The 12,106-nt window shown below is 34.5% G+C and overlaps 1 long non-coding RNA gene across 1 annotated transcript; it reads right to left on the reverse strand.

Moving 5' to 3' along the window:
• Positions 1 to 8,167: 8,167 nt before the first annotated feature.
• Positions 8,168 to 11,728, reverse strand: LOC116555184. The gene is made up of 3 exons (XR_004270416.1): positions 11,716 to 11,728; positions 8,739 to 8,742; positions 8,168 to 8,297 (listed from the first exon to the last, which is right to left on the reverse strand). It is a non-coding gene; the product is annotated as an uncharacterized LOC116555184 (long non-coding RNA).
• Between the last annotated feature and the right edge of the window lie 378 nt (positions 11,729 to 12,106).

Here is a 12,106-nt window from a genome sequence, read left to right on the forward strand (position 1 = left end):
CTCTGTTGTCACTTCTAAGGACATCAGTGATCTTAGCTTACACCCTAATTAACTTGATTATGTCTGCAAAGACTATATTTCCACATAAGGTCACATTTATAGACACCAAGAATTAGGACTTCAGCGTGTCTTTTTTGGGGACGTAATTTAGCTCATAACATCACCCAATGTAAACTACCAAAAAAGTGTTAAAGCTGGGATCTGGTATCCAGTGTGTTATTTCTAGAACTTGAAGTAGGACTTACAGAACTTCATGTATTTAGATGTCAGCTGAGCCTGAACTAGTACCTGACATTCATGATTTCCAGGTCATGGGCTTTCACATTGTTCTTGGCTGCCTTTCAGGATAATAAAAAAAAAAAAAAAAAAAAAAAAAAAAAACAAAAATAAACTAAAATTAGCATCAGTTTCTATTTTTTAGACAATGCTTTTTGTTGGGTTTGCGAGCCTGTTTCCTGAAGAAGGTAGAGTGAACAGTTGACTATTTCAGTAAAGACTGAGAAATACACCCCTCCTTAACTCTCAGCTTATGTTTCTGGATGGAACTGGGTTATCCACAATACTGTACTGAGAATGATCATATTGTGTAGGTTTGGCCAATAAGAATATTTTATCAACTTGGCTTCAGTGATAGGTTGAGGGACGGGGATACAAAACTAGCCAGTTCAATAGGATTCAGAAATACAGAGCTCAAATCCAAAATTTTTCAGAATAAAATATGAAAACATTTTTGCTTCCCTTCCCAAATGAAGTTGCTATATTGGAGATAGTGGTGACCAATGTCCTGTTAAAGTGTGAGAGATCTGACTTCAGTGTGAGAAACCAACAGAAATTTAAATTTTTCTGCCTAAGCCAGCTTAAGCTTTTGTTATTGGTAATCAAAGTGTCTTTATTTTTGTATTTTTCGTTGTACATGTTTTTGGTATCTGTGTGATATTTTGATATATGTATAGAACATCTAATGATTAAATCAGAGTAAGGGTGATATTCATCCATTGAAACATTTATCTTTTCTTTGTGTTAGGAACATTACAATTCTCCTATTTTGAAATACATATTAATTTAACTATAATTTTTTTTACTATACTATCGAATGCTAGAATTTATGCCTTTTATCCAACTGTATGTTTATACAGGGTACATGTTCTATTAGTTTTATGTATATAAATTGGTATATATTCTATTTACATGGTACATATTATACTGGTTTTATGTATATAATTGGTTTTATATACTATTGGATATAAAATTTGTTATATATACATATGTGTTTATATAGTATATATTAATATTATATACATATATGTGTACAGAGATACATTTTAAGAAATTGATTCACATGATTGTCAGAGCTGGAAAGTTTAAAGTATGTAGGATAGACCAGCAGGCCAGAAACTCAGGCAGAGCTATTTTATAGTCCTGAGGTAGAATTCCTTCATTTCCAGAAAATGTCAACTTCTGCTTTTTAAGGCCTCAACTGATTGGATGCATTCCACTAATGTTATCAAAGGTAATCTCCTTTACTTAGAGTCAGCTGATGACAAACGTCAGTCACATATAAAAAATGCCTTCACAGCAACATCTAGACTAGTGTTTGACCTCATTGCTGGGCATCATAGCCAAGCCAATTTGACACATATAATAATCATCACAGGTAGCAGATCTTATAAAGGAGGGCCTTAGTAACATGAGTGAGACTTATTAAGAGGGTGACATTGAACTAAAATTTTAAAAATATCAAGAAGTCACTCATGAACATCTAATGTAAGAACTTTCAAGCCCAAGAAATATCTAGTGCAAAGTCCCTATTATTGGAGTATGCCTGGCATGTCTGAGGGACAGCCCTAGAAGATAAATGTGATTAAAAGAATAACTAGGGAGGAGATGGGTATTGATAGAAATATTTGAGGTAAAGACATTCCTGTAAACGTTTTTGGATACAACAGCTCTGAAGAAGGCCAATGAAAGCACAACTACTGCAATAGAAATAGAAAATAAACATGCATCCCTAAGAGGCAAGATGATAAAGAAGTCATCCCTCTCACTTTTAGAGTGTAGATGCCCTGAAAGCAGGCACTAAGACTATATACTGTTCACTGTTGTATCTCTAGCACCCAGCACCTTGCATGGCATATTGTAGGTAGTTGCTACATATTTGAAGAATGAAAGAACTTGATACTGTAGCCAATTACTTATGGATGCATCTCAATTTGGAAAACCGTCAGTTTTAATCTACAGGTACTGGAATGCTTTCTTGATCATTTCCCAGTACTCTTATTATTTTCCTTTTCCATTCCTACTGTGGTCTTATTTATGCTTGCACCTTGATTATTTTATTCGTCTGCCATTTGCAATCTGTTGTGTAGGATTGAGAGTGAAACTTTCCTCTTATTGGTGCCTCCGAAATTGGCGTAAGTCTCTCTGGGCTTTCTAGATTCCAGATCTTGAAAGTATTACTGGATAATTTGGGAAAACACTTTAATTAAGTAGATATGTATTATGGTCTTCGATTTACAAGTTATTTATAAATAACAGACACAAGTAAAGACAGATTTATTCGGTTGGGTGAAGAAGCGGAAAGGGGATGTGACTAAGATGAATAGAGTCATGAGTGGACAAAAGATGAGCAGGATGAAATAAATTTATATTTAAAAATACCCTGCTGAAGTTTTTCATTGAATCCAAGGGAAACAATAATTTATACAATAATAGCTGATCTCACTAAGTGCAAGAAGAAATGTAGGTTAAAAATATAGATTCACAAATTTACTAAATTCCTGGAGTACCAAGCTGTACTGAGTTGTTGAGGTAAGATACTTTAAATCAGAGTAATGGAATTTAAAAGGAATGATCTATAACTTGGATATTGACAATGGTGTATTGGAGATGTCTAACAACAGTAAATGTGATAAAATAACAAATATATATGTATACTCAAGTTTGTAATATACTTTAATATAAAGGCTGTGTAGCATGAAATTTACAAATAATAAAATATAAAATAATTTCTGTTGTACATTACATATGATCAATTGATTCTCAAAAAATAATTTTGTTGGTTTTGTTAAACTCTTCTATCTGTAGCCAAACGATGGTTGCAATAAACAATGAACTGACAAAATCAGACTACAAATAAATACTTGTTTACTATGAGATTTGACAAAAGGAATCACTCATGACTGAGAAATGAGTGTAGACTCAACATACATGTTGATCGATATTTTCATTGACTTAAATGAGTAGGGTAAAAGTGAAAGAATGAAGACTTTTTATGACTTTATTCTTCAATCATGAAAGTGATTTCTTTGTTGAATTAAATAATCATTTTTGAACACAGGAATAATATTTTCTTGTTTTTGTGCAATTTATAATGTAACAGCTAGAGACACAACCCACTTTTATATTTAGTCTTCATGTTAACGTTTTCTACCACATTAAATCCAGGCAATCAACAAAACTGTAAATTAAGCCTTGATTCATAGCATTTGCTGATTTTCATTACGTAAATACCCAAAGCATAGACAGTTTCAAGCTGTGAATTTGTCCTCACTGAACATGGAATTGGGAAGGAATGCACAGAACTTACCATTATATAGTATTTATCATACAGATAATACAGATGTAAATAACTTGAACAGCATAGTTGATAGTTGGTAGTAAAATATATTTAGGGAGTGATGAATTTTGAGTGTTTATTACCTTTGAGTCTTAAAATTTTTAACTGTAAGTTTATATAATTAAAAATAGTAGCTGTGTTTAAAACCTAGTTGGACAAATTTCTAAAACTTTAACACTTGGCTCGTGGTATTCAGTACTGGCAGCTCCAGTACACTACTGGATCTGACCACAGGCAGGAGAATTCGTATTTCATAGCCACTATTTTTTTGATAGCTCTCTAAAGCACAGCACCTATACTCTGTAGAAGGATGATTTGATCTTGTGATCTATTGCTTATATCCTTGCATAAAAAAATAAACGGGCTCTTTTCTCATAGGTCCCATGATGATTTTAGATTATTTTCTTGAAATGGGAAAAAAATTGACAATTCTGTTTTGAAAAAAAAATTTTCAGCCAAAATAGAAAGAACCATGTCCACTAAAGTGTATTTTCCAAATATTTTTCCTATTTGCAGAATTAGGTACTTTATGACAGACTACATAAAAACACAGCAGAAAACACCATAAAAGCTTGTTTTATCAATCCTCTTTTCTGCCCTTTGCATGTATATTAGTTTATTCTCAGTGACTGACTCAAGATTTCAAGTCCTGGGTTGAGAAGGGTTTGCTTTGCCTTCCTTTATCTTTTCTAAACCTGCCGTACAAAAATATTCGTAGACCATTTTCCTCCTTGATTCTATTTATTATTATCATCTTCCCCCTAATTTTTGAAGAACGTATCTATAAACTCTAACATACTTATATTAATTTCTTTAAACATCAAGAACCCTCATTATAGTTAGTTTTCTAATAAAATAACTAATCTTTGGATCATAGGCTTATAAAAGTCTATTTTTTGAAAGTCCTGGCCAAGTCTATTGTTTGATACTTCTGGCCATTCTAAACATGAACCCCAATTCTTGCCTAAATGACTGTGTATTGCAAAGTCATTTTATTCCCAGAGCAAGAAATAGCAAGAGTAACCATGTAATTTTTAGAGCATCTTTATTCTCAACTGTAACAGGTGCTTCAATTCCTGAAGATATTATCGGTTGAATTTCAAGTGATTTTGCTGCTTTGAACCTTCAACTTTTTCAACAATTCACTTCTGGCAAGGTTTTTATCTAAATATATAATCTGTGTGACTGAGTATATGCATCAATGATGTTGAAGTAATGGTACATTAATCACATCCCGAATAATAAGTTTATTGTGCAGAAAACCAAATTTGAAGCATGGACTTCTATATTTGTTCAGAAAGAATGTTACCACATTTGCAGTCTAACCATTCATAAACATGACTATTTTCTTTTGATTGTTTATCATACCCAAACCAGGATATTCTAATTTAAATGTACAAATACCATGTATGGAAATTGGATGAACTAGAAAGTGATCAGTTTGGGATAACAAATACATATTTTTTAATGACTATTTTCTTACTTTTTCAAAGCAATGATTACAGTAGATCCTTTTGGGGCAAAATCTATTTTTAGGTTGATACTAATTCTAAAAAACATTAGGATTCTACATAATGAAAATGAGATAGGTATTCATTGGATGAAGAGAATGGATTTATTATTTTTGTGATTCCAATGACCTATGTTAAGTTTAGCCTAAAGTTGTCTCCTTACACATTTTAAGTATGGCCTGAAGATTTCTCTGTACATAGTGAACTGTGACCTAACTGGATATGTAAACTGACTGTGGCCTACTCTTGTGACAGTCATTGAGTTTTGGAGAGCCAGAAGTGGCCAACTGTTCAAACTGTGTTTAAATAAGGCAAATGCTGAGCAATAACCAATCCAGCTGTTTCCGCATTGCACTTCCATTTTCTGTCTGTCACTTTCCTTTTTCTGTCCATAAATTTGCTTTGATCACATGGCAGCACTGGAGTCTTTCTGAATCTATTCTGGTTTGGGAGCTCTGTGATTCATGAATCACTTTTTGCTCAATTAAACTTTATTAAGTTCAATTTATCTAAAGTTTTTCTTGTAACACCTATGAAATATTTATTTGACTCATGACTATTTGAAACTCTTAGTACAGTTTGTGTGTAATTTATAACATTTACATAACAATGAGGTTGTTGAAAAAATTGTAGGATTTTTGAAAAAAATAAAACAAAAATCTTTTATGAACTGTCCTATGGTCAGTCAGGATACTGTATACTTTCAAGCTATTTTCACATATACAGGAAAGAAACAATGGAGATTACTGATCAAAATAAAGAACCTGTCACTGCATGGATTTAATATTAATGATGGAATTATTTTAACTATATCTTTATGGTAGAAAAATGGACTTAGCCATTTTTTTAAGAAATTAGATATGAAAATATGATAAAAGTGAAAAATATTTTTTAGTTACCTCTGTTAAAAGACAAACTTGGGCTCATTAAAATTTTAAAGAATATATTTGAGGGAATAGCAATTCATAAATCGGGCAGCACCAAACCACAGCAGTTTGGGCTTCAATGTGAAAAGGGGAGGGGAAAACTTTTATAAGATGTTTGTGAAAGCAAGACAAATAAAATATTTAGGAAGGATTGCTCTTGCAGGCCCTGGGAAATAGTTGAAAAACTCCAAAGACAAAGGACATAATCTCTTGGGAACTCTGGGACCTGATTCCCCCTATACTACCACAGCTGATGTGTTCTTGAAAGTGCCACCTCCTGGCAGGAGGCCAGCCAACACATAACTAGTACAGTGAACAAAACTACAAGGACGGACCCTCACAGTTTATTTCACTCCCCTGCCACCTCTGCTGGAGCAGGTACTGCTATCCACAGCTGACAGATCTGAAAATGGTTCATATTCCAGGAATTTGTACAGACATCTCCTGCCCCAAGTACCAGCCAAGAACCTGGTAGCTCCACTGAATGGCTAGATCTAGAAGAGAGATAACAACCACCGCAGTTCAGCTCCCAGGAAGTCATATTCCTAGGAGATGGGGAGAGCACTACATCAAGGGAGCACTCCATGGGACAACATAGTCTGAAGAGCAGCCCTTGAGCCCCAGATCTTACCTCTGACATAGTCTACATGAATGAGAAAAAAAGAAATAGAAAAATAATTCTGATAGTATAACAAAATAAGATTTTTTAGTGTCCCCCCCAAAAGATCACAGCAGCTCACCAGCAGTGGATCCAAACTAAGAAGAAATCCCTGAATTGGCAGAAAAACAGAATTTATAAGGTGAATTATTAGGCTAATAAAGGAGGTACCAGGAAAAATGTGAAGTCCAACTTAATGAAATTTAAAAAGCATACAAGATATGAAGGGAAAAGCCTTCAGTGAAATCGATAGCATAAATAAAAAGCAATCACAACTTCTGGAAATGAACAACACACTTAGAGAAATGCAAAATATGCTTCAGAGTGTCAGCAATAGAATTGAATAGCAGAAGAAAGAACTTCAGAGCTTGAAGATAAGATTTTTGAACTGACCCAATACAACAACAAAGATAAAAAGAATTTTAAAAATGAACAAAGCCTCTGAGAAGTTCGGAAATATGTTAAATGACCATGCCTAAGAATAATTGGCATTTCTAAAGAAGAAGGGAAATCTAATAGTTTGGAAACATTTAAGGGAATAGTCAAGTAAACTTCACCAGCCTTGCTAGAGATCTGTTAGGTTGGTGCAAATGTAATTGAAGTTTTGCCATTAATTTCAGTGGCAGAAAATGTAATCACTTTTAATAGTACTATCTAATAGACATCCAAATACAAGAAGCTCAAAGAACACCTGGAAAGTTTATCATGAAAATATCTCACCTAGGCCAGGCGTGGTGGCTCACACCTGTAATCCCAGCACTTTGGGAGGCCGAGGCGGGTGGATCATGAGGTCAAGAGATCGAGACCATCCTGGTCAACACGGTGAAACCCCGTCTCTACTAAAAACTACAAAAAATTAGCTGGGCATGGTGGCGCGTGCCTGTAATCCCAGCTACTCAGGAGGCTGAGGCAGGAGAATTGCCTGAACCCAGGAGGCGGAGGTTGCGGTGAGCCGAGATCGCGCCATTGCACTCCAGCCTGGGTAACAAGAGCGAAACTCTGTCTCAAAAAAAAAAAAAAAAGAAAGAAAAAAAGAAAAGATCTTCACCTAAGCACACAGTCATCAGGTTATCTAAAGTCAAGATGAAGGAAAAAACCTTAGGAGTTGTGAGGCAAAAGCACTGGGTAACCTATAAAGGAAACCTACCAGATTAACAGAAGATTTCTCAGCAGAAATCCAACAAGCTAGAAGGGATTGGGGCCCTATCTTCAGCCTCCTTAAACAAAACTATTATCGGCCAAGAATGTTGTATCTAGTGAAATTAAGTTTCATAAATGAAGGAAAGATACAGTCTTTTCCAGACAAACAAATGCTAAAAGAATTCGCCACTACCAAGCCAGCACTACAGGAACTGCTAAAAGGAGCTCTAAGTCATCAAAATATATCAAATATAAATCTATACAAAATATAAATCTTCAAAATATACCAAAATAGAACTTCCTTAAAGCATAAATCTCACAGGACCTATATAACAACACAATGAAAAAAAAAAAGCCAAGGTATTCAGGCAACAAATAGCATGATTAATAGAATATTACCTCACATGTCAATAGTAACATTGAATGTTAATGACCTAAATGCTCCACTTAAAGGTAACAGGCAGAATGAATAAGAATTTACCAACCAAGTATCTGCTGTCTTCAAGAGACTCACCTAACACATAAGGAGTCACATAAACTTAAGGTAAAGGGATGGAAAAAGATATTCCATGCAAATGGACACCAAAAGCAATCAAGAGTAGCTATTCTTATATCAGACAAAACAAACTTTAAAGCAACAGCTATTAAAAAAGACAAAGATGGACATTATATAATGATGAAAGATCCTCTCCAACAGGAAAATATCACAATCCTAAACATACATGCTCCTAACATTGAAACTCCCAAATTTATAAGACAATTACTGCTAGATCTAAGATATGAGATGGAGAGCAACACAATGATAGTGGGGGACTTTAATACACCACAGATAGCATGAGACAGGTCATCAAGATATAATGTCAACAACAACAAAAATAGATTTAAACTATACTCTAGAACAAATGGACTTAAAAGGCGTTAACAGGGCATTCTTCCCAACAACTGGAGAGTGTATATTCTATTCATAAACACATGAAACATTCTCCAAGGTACTCCATATGATAGGCCACAAAACAAGTCTCAATAAATTTAAGAAAATTGAAATTCTGTCAGGTACTCTTTTGGACTACAGTGGAATAAAACTGAAAATCAACTCCAAAAAGAACCCTCAAAAGCATGGTAATACATAGAAATTAAATAACCTGCTCATGAATGATCATTGGGTCAACAATAAAATCAAAATGGAAATTAAAAAATTATTTGAACTGAATGATAACAGTGACAAAACCTATCAAAACCTCTGGGATATGGCAAAGACTGTGCTAAGAGGAAATTTCATAAGCTTAAATGCCTCATAAAAGAGTCTGAAAGATCACAAATAGGCAACCTAAAGTCATACCTCAAGAAACTATAGAAACAAGAACAAAGCAAGCCCAAGCCTAGCAGAAGAAAAGAAATAACAAGGATTACAGCAGAACTAAATGAAATTGAAACAAAAAATACAAAATATAAAGAAACAAAAAGCTGGTTCTTTGAAAAGATAAATACAACTGATAGACCATTAGCAAGATCAACCAAGAAAAGAAGAGACAAGATCCAAATAAGCTTAATTAGAAACAAAATGGGAGATGTTACTGATACTACAGAAATGATTATCAAAGCTATTATGAACACCTTTTTGCACATAAAATAGAAAACCTAGAGGAGGTGGATACATTTCTGGAAATATGCAATCCTCGTAGATAAAATCATACAGAAACTGAAACTCTGAACAGACCAATAATAAGCAGTGAGATTGAAATGGGTAATAAAAAAGCTGCCGACAACAATAACAACAGAAATCCAGGACCAGAGAGATTCACAGCTCACTTCTATCTGACATTCAGATGAGAATTGGAACTAATCCTAATTGGCACTATTCTACAACATAAAGAGGGAATTCCCCCTAAATCATTCTATGAAGCCAGTATATCCTAATACCAAAAATAGGAAAGGAGATTAAAAAGGAAAACTAAAGACAAATATTGCACATGTACAAAAATCCTTTACAAAATATGAGCTAACTGAATCCAACAACATTTCAAAAAGATAAGTCACCATGATTAAATAGGTTTCCTAACAGGGATGCAGGGATGATTTAATATATGCAAATCAATAAAGGTGATACACTACATAAAGAGAATTTAAAACAAAAATCACATTATCTCAGTAGAAGCCTGAAAAGCATTTGAAAAAATCCAGCTTCATTTTATGATTAAAACCCTCAGCAAAATCAGCATAGAAGGGACATACCTTAAAGTAATAAAAGCTACACAGGACATGAACTCATCGTTTTTTACAGCTACATAGTATTCCATGGTGTATATATGCCATATTTTTTTTATCCATTCTATGTTTGGTGGCCATTTGAGTTGGTTCCAGGTCTTTGCTATTGTAAACTGTGCCACAATGAACATAGGTGTGCATGTGTCTTTATAATAGAATGATTGATAATCCTTTGGGTATATACCCAGTAATGAGATTGCTGGGTCAAGTGGAATTTCTATTTCTAGGTCCTTGAGGAATGGCCACACTGACTTCCACAATGGTTGAACTAATTTACACTCCCACCAACAGTGTAAAAGTGTTCCTGTTTCTCTTCATCCTGTCCAGCATCTGTTGTCTCAAGATTTTTTGGTGATCACCATTCTAAGTGGCATGATATGGTATCTCAGTGTGGATTTGATTTGCATTTCTCTAATGACCAGTGATGATGAGCATTTTTTCATATGTTTGTGGGCCTCATATATGTCTTCTTTCGAAAAGTGTCTATTCATATCCTTCGCCCAGTTATGAATGGGTTTGTTTATTTTGTAAATCTGTTTTAGTTTCTTGTATATTCCTGATATTAACCCTTTGTCAGATGGGTAGATTGCAACATTTTTTCTCATTCTGTTGGTTGCCAGTTCACTCTGATGATTGTTTCTTTTGCTGTGAGGAAGCTCTGGAGTTTAATTGGATCCCATTTATCTATTTTGGCTTTTGTTGCCAGTGCTTTTGGTGTTTTAGTCATGAAGTTCTTGTCTAGGCCTATGTCCTGAATGGTTTTGTGTAGGTGTTCCTCAAGCGTTTTTATGGTTTTAGGTCTTATGTTTAAGTCTTTAATGCATCTGGAGTTAATTTTAGTGTAAGGTATCAGGAAGGGGTCCAGTTTCTGCTTTCTGCAAATGGCTAGCCAGTTTTCCCAACAACATTTATTAGACAGGCAATCCTTTCCCCATTGCTTGTTTTTGTCAACTCCTAGTTAAATAAAAAATGAAAGGTATGCATAAAACCACTGCATAAGCACTATGTTCAACTGATGGAGAGAGAATTATAATTTGACCAAAATGATACAGTTTCCTGAAGAGAATTAGCAATGGAAAAAAAAGATAAACATTGTATTGATTTTACCAAAATAAATAAAAATCTAGGATGAGCATGGTGGCTGATGCCTGCAATTCTAGCACTTTGGGAGGCTGAGGTGGGAGTATTGATTGAGCCCAGTAGTTTGAGACCAGCCTGTGCAACACAGTGACACTCTGTCTCTATAAAAAGTACAAAAATTAGCCAGGTGTGGTGGCATGCACCTGTAGTCACAGCTACTCTAGAGGCTGAGGTGATAGAATCACTTGAATCAGGGAGGTTAAGGCTTCAGTTAGCTGTGATCATGCCACTACACTCTACCTGGGTGACAGAGCCAAGACCCTGTTTTAAACAACAACAACAAAAAAATCTAGAGTTACAGAGAACATTAAAGAGATTATCTGTAGTTTAATAAATAAGTGAATTTTGGGCCTAGAACCCAGAATTTGTATTAACTATGATAGAACTTAATGCATCTTAATAATTAGGATGATTGAAAATACAATATCTTGAGTTTATTGAGCACTGCCCATATTCTACAAATATATTGAATGTTCACATACTATAGGACAGACTGCTACTGATTTTCTCTTTTTCTTCAGTAAGATAAGTCGAATTTTCAAAAAATATCTAGGCATACTACCATTTAGCTAAAAGATAAGTAACTTCTCCCCCTCCTCTCCTACTTTGTTTTATGTGTAGATTATGTGATAAGTTTTGCTTGGTGAGAGGATATAAGGGTCTTGTGTGGGGTGTCCAAGAAATGTAATTTGCAGATAACTAACACTCTCTTTAGTCCGTTCCTTTTGCTGTCTGAGATGCAAAGTTTATGCCTCTAGTTTTAGCTGCTCCTTAGGATAATGAAATGACCATGAAAATAGAAGCTAAGTACTGTAGAGCAATGGTCCCCAACCTTTTTTGCACGAGGGAC

Source organism: Sapajus apella, unplaced genomic scaffold (assembly GCF_009761245.1).
Source record: "Sapajus apella isolate SASKATOON/1434 unplaced genomic scaffold, GSC_monkey_1.0 scaffold14, whole genome shotgun sequence".
NCBI classification, from domain to species: domain Eukaryota; kingdom Metazoa; phylum Chordata; class Mammalia; order Primates; family Cebidae; genus Sapajus; species Sapajus apella.